The sequence below is a fragment of the Oncorhynchus gorbuscha genome, linkage group LG05 (assembly GCF_021184085.1).
Source record: "Oncorhynchus gorbuscha isolate QuinsamMale2020 ecotype Even-year linkage group LG05, OgorEven_v1.0, whole genome shotgun sequence".
In the NCBI taxonomy this organism is placed as follows: Eukaryota; Metazoa; Chordata; class Actinopteri; order Salmoniformes; family Salmonidae; genus Oncorhynchus; species Oncorhynchus gorbuscha.
The window spans coordinates 13,983,574-13,989,573 of record NC_060177.1 but is presented as its reverse complement, the minus strand read 5'-3'; positions in this window follow the sequence as shown (position 1 = coordinate 13,989,573).

The window sequence follows — 6,000 nt, the reverse complement described above, 5'->3', positions numbered from 1 at the left end:
AAGTCGTATGCTGGTGACAGTCCAGGAACATCAAACTACTAAACTTAATAAGATAATAACCCTTTACCTGCAAGTCGTATGCTGGTGACAAGTCGTATGCTGGTAACAGTCCAGGAACATCAAACTACTAAACTTAATAAGATAATAACCCTTTACCTGCAAGTCGTATGCTGGTGACAGTCCAGGAACATCAAACTACTAAACTTAATAAGATAATAACCCTTTACCTACAAGTCGTATGCTGGTAACAGTCCAGGAACATCAAACTACTAAACTTAATAAGATAATAACCCTTTACCTGCAAGTCGTATGTTGGTGACAAGTCGTATGTTGGTGACAGTCCAGGAACATCAAACTACTAAACTTGAAAAGAAGAAGAGGGAGAGAACACTGTTTGGTTCCACCTCATAAATCCATGTGAAGGCCAATGTACTGAAGCCCTTGTGATACATTGCAGTAATCTGGAGGCCAGAGCTCCAGAGGGCCCTGGCACCCGGTCAAACAGGCCCATTTGGAGGCAATTTGGAACGGGCAGACAGTAGATGATGCCTGGCTGCCCTCCTGTCTGCCAGCTGCCTGTCAAGAAACACTGTTGAGTTCTGGCCTTGCAAGGTGAACTCTCAGCCTGAACGTCTTCGGCAGGCTGCCACCAGAACATATTATGGATAGAACTGTGATTAATATCATACTTTGATGGACTACGATGGAAAAACTGTCAGCTGGCACAAACTGTGGGCACAGTGTGTGTGTGTGTGTGTGTGTGTGTGTGTGTGTGTGTGTGTGTGTGTGTGTGTGTGTGTGTGTGTGTGTGTGTGTGTGTGTGTGTGTGTGTGTGTGTGTGTGTGTGTGTGTGTGTGTGTGTGTGTGTGTGTGTGTGTGTGTGTGTGTGTGTGTGTGTGTGTGTGTGTGTGTGTGTGTGTGTGTGTGAAGGATGCAAGCAGCTGCAGTGGCGTCTTCTACCACAGGGTGGTGTCAGTCTGACCACTGAGCAGTCAGTCTTAATTCTTCAACACAACACACACAGACAGCCAAGGGCCTCAAACAGACACACCAAGAAACACTCTAGTTATAGTCTTCAATTAGGGCCTGGAAGTCAAGTTAACAGGAATGGAACCGTCGGTCATCACCCTGTTCAGTTAGACGTCCAGGAGACTGCCGTTTTAGAGCTGAAAGGAATACAGAATAGATACGATACACACATCAGACACTCTCTTTCTATTGTAGTACAGAGACCGAAAGCCTACAGTGGATAGACATTTCATGGTCCAGCACCAGAACTAAGGCCTAACATCATAACATATCCATATAAATACCAGCCCCAGTCTGACCCTATAGCTCAGGTTGAGCCTGAATATATGGGAACTGTGCCAGGTGAGCAGGCCTCATGAGAGAGAGAGAGAAAGTAGGAGAGAGAGAGTGAAACAAAGAAGAGAGAGACAGAGAAAGATAGAGAAGAGAGAGACAGAGACAGAAGTTAGATGCATTCAGACAGCGTTCACTACCCTACTCAACCCCACGGTTGAAGTCGAAGCCTAAGAGCCCCACTCATACTGTAGGCAGCTGGGGAGTAGATCCCCAACGGGAACGCATAGCGCTACTCCTTAAACAGAGAATCTGCTTTGACTGTGAGGATTGTCTCCGGGTGAAAGAGGAGAAGACCAGACAAATTCAGGCGTGATAGAATAAAGTGTTCAGGGTGATGCACCGGTAATTTATGAGCTTGAAGTTTGAAGGAAGGGGGGGGGGGGGGGTTATCTCCTATATTGAGATCATCAGTTTCAAGTTCCAGCATGGGCCCGTCAAAGCACTGAAGGACTTTCATGGCTGAGAAAGACAAGGAATCTACAGTCAGTCAGTCAATCGACGTGCTTATCGCATATTGAGAATGAATGGTTTTAAAACATGCAGCCAGGAGGAAAGCTATGACCTTAGAGAAGATAATTGACCCCTTAAAGGATCATGTATCTGGGCATGTAGCTCGCCTGTTAACACCTTGGAGAGTTCCAACTGAAAACGTTCCTGCCTATTGCAATAAATAACCCTTTATGACCATGTTGAGAATGAAAGTCATCCTGGTGTACCTTCTGTAGTTTTTATGTTCACTTACAACGTTAAGTTGAGTTCAATTTCCTTTAAAAAAGGCTACATTACAATCATAGGTAAGCTTGTGCCAAAGAAAAACTTTATATACTGTATTTTGTCTGAACGTTCATTGGCCCTATAAATACTCTTTATATTTTGATGTGTTTAAATGGGATTTTACAGTTCCTGCTGGTATTTCTCTATAAAACAGGGAGTTGTGTAAGCCTGTTAAGATGCTAAGAAGTAGTACCGTACAGGAATGGTCCCTGAGCAGAACAGGCTGAACAACAAAGAGCTGAAACAACCATCTAGAGCCAAGACTGACCGTCTGCTATCACTGTCACAGCAAGCCAACCGTTTGTACCTCTCTCCTTCCTCTTCTCCCTCTCTTCCTCTCTTCCCTCTCTTCCATGTCTTTGATGGACTACAAGGGCTAAAGGACAAAGGGAGCTGTCCAAAATAAACGCAAAATCCAGCTTTTATCCCACAGATGTGGCGCAGGGGTAGAGGAGGGACGGCGGGAGGGAGGAAGAGGAGGAGAGGAAGACTGGCACAGTAATAGACAGGGGTCAAGTTTGATGGAGGGAGAGTTCCCAAAGAGGAAAGAGAGAGAGAGAGAGAGAGAGAGAGAGAGAGAGAGAGAGAGAGAGAGAGAGAGAGAGAGAGAGAGAGAGAGAGAGAGAGAGAGAGAGAGAGAGAGAGAGAGAGAGAGAGAAAAGGAGGTGCTGTAAAACACAGAGACAGCTACAACATTTCACCATGTCTGACCTGAAGAGGAAATGTTCAAACGTCATTCCAGAGAGAGTGGATCCATGTTTGTTTTTTCTTTACAGTATTGACTCACAGCCTCCAAAGTGCTGCTAAATCTGTACATACACCAGACAATGTGTGTATCCCTCAGACTACACCCCAATATACAGTATGTATCCCTCAGACTACACCACAATGTACAGTATGTATCCCTCAGACTACACCACAATGTACAGTATGTATCCCTCAGACTACACCCCAATGTACAGTATGTATCCTTCAGACTACACCACAATGTACAGTATGTATCCCTCAGACTACACCCCAATGTACAGTATGTATCCCTCAGACTACACCCCAATATACAGTATGTATCCTTCAGACTACACCACAATGTACAGTATGTATCCCTCAGACTACACCACAATGTACAGTATGTATCCCTCAGACTACACCACAATGTACAGTATGTATCCCTCAGACTACACCACAATGTACAGTATGTATCCCTCAGACTACACCACAATGTACAGTATGTATCCCTCAGACTACACCACAATGTACAGTATGTATCCCTCAGACTACACCCCAATGTACAGTATGTATCCCTCAGACTACACCCCAATGTACAGTATGTATCCCTCAGACTACACCACAATGTACAGTATGTATCCCTCAGACTACACCACAATATACAGTATGTATCCCTCAGACTACACCACAATGTACAGTATGTATCCCTCAGACTACACCACAATGTACAGTATGTATCCCTCAGACTACACCCCAATATACAGTATGTATCCCTCAGACTACACCACAATGTACAGTATGTATCCCTCAGACTACACCACAATGTACAGTATGTATCCCTCAGACTACACCCCAATGTACAGTATGTATCCTTCAGACTACACCACAATGTACAGTATGTATCCCTCAGACTACACCCCAATGTACAGTATGTATCCCTCAGACTACACCCCAATATACAGTATGTATCCTTCAGACTACACCACAATGTACAGTATGTATCCCTCAGACTACACCACAATGTACAGTATGTATCCCTCAGACTACACCACAATGTACAGTATGTATCCCTCAGACTACACCACAATGTACAGTATGTATCCCTCAGACTACACCACAATGTACAGTATGTATCCCTCAGACTACACCACAATGTACAGTATGTATCCCTCAGACTACACCCCAATGTACAGTATGTATCCCTCAGACTACACCCCAATGTACAGTATGTATCCCTCAGACTACACCACAATGTACAGTATGTATCCCTCAGACTACACCACAATATACAGTATGTATCCCTCAGACTACACCACAATGTACAGTATGTATCCCTCAGACTACACCACAATGTACAGTATGTATCCCTCAGACTACACCACAATGTACAGTATGTATCCCTCAGACTACACCCCAATGTACAGTATGGATCCCTCAGACTACACCACAATGTACAGTATGTATCCCTCAGACTACACCACAATGTACAGTATGTATCCCTCAGACTACACCCCAATGTACAGTATGTACCCCTCAGACTACACCCCAATGTACAGTATGTATCCCTCAGACTACACCCCAATGTACAGTATGTATCCCTCAGACTACACCACAATGTACAGTATGTATCCCTCCCTTGTAAAATGAAAGTCCACTCATCACTTCTGTCTCAGCACAGAGTACAGACACTAAGGACTGGACCGTTTGGACTCATTTCAATTGCTAATAAATCCTTTCCATGTCCCAAGATTCAATCCTATAGTAGTTGTTGTCAGACAGTAGATTCTGCTGAGCTAAGGCCTCTTGGTTCCAGGGTGCATTCCCTCCATTGTGCACTTGAAGATTGTGTACCAGAGCTGGGAGAAACACTGTTTGTTTGTTGTGAAATGCTGTTAGTCCCTGTCAGTCAGAAGCCTTTCCTCTTATACTGGAAGAGAAAAACAGCTATTGGACTTTTCACCACAGCACCAACGGAGCAGATACAGACGGACGTAATAAAAGCCCCTCTGGAGGCGCCCCCTCAATCACATCAGGATGAGAGGATAATACACTTTCAAAAGTGCAGGTTTGGAGCCTGTCAATATTAGGCGTCTGAGTTCTATTGTTTGGAGTGTGAAGTGAAGAGAGAAGCAGCTGATTCCCAGTAGAGCTGGGCTGGGCTGTCAGGTGAGGACAGAGGGAATGTGGTTTGGGCCTCTGCCGCCTCTCCCATGGCGCATCACTCTAAGCAGCTAAGGAGAGGTGACGGCAGCTTATTGAAGGGGCTTGATGGGCACTTAGCAGTGTGACCCTCGATACGCGACATCAGGCAGCGCTAAACTGGCCAATATAGCATGATCCAATCAAACATACACATGCAGCTAACCTCTTCACACCAAAATACTCTCAAGACTTCCTAGCCTCGCTCGATGCCACATACGCCATTTTCCCCTTGAAAGTGTACAGTAGTACAGTATAACCTTGAGCAAGACCTCCATCAGGTGAAGAAAGGGGTTATAAGTAGTTTTCCCCTGACTTGTTTTATCGTTTTATACAGTTTGCTTTAAAGAGCATTATCTTTTAAGGGAAGGAGGATGTCAATTTTTGTTATTTTCTAAGGAGATGGATTGTGGGTATGAACTGTAGTGGACAGGCCACAGGGCAGGAAGGATAGTGGGTAGGTTAAGGACGATAACAATGTCCCCCATGCCTGTCTGACCATCTCAAAACAGACTTACGGAGCCGTACGGAGGTGTTTGGCTGAACTCAAATCCAATTTTATTGGTCACATGGTTAGAAGATGTTAGTGCGAGCGAAGTGAAATGTTTGTGCTTCTAGTTCGGACAGTGCAGTAATCTATCAATTTCACAACAACTACCTTATACACACAAAAATAAAGGAATGGAATAAGAATATAAACATATAAATATATGGATGAGCGATGGCCGAACGGCAGAGGCAAGATGCAGTAGATGGTATAAAATACAGTATATACTGAGATGAGTAATGTAAGATATGTAAACATTATTATAGTGGCCTTTTTAAAGTGACTAGTGATCCATTTATTAAAGTGGCTAATGATTTGAGTCGGTATGTAGGCAGCAGCCTCTGTGTTAGTGTCGTCTGTAAACCTGGGGCGATATGCAAACTGAAGTG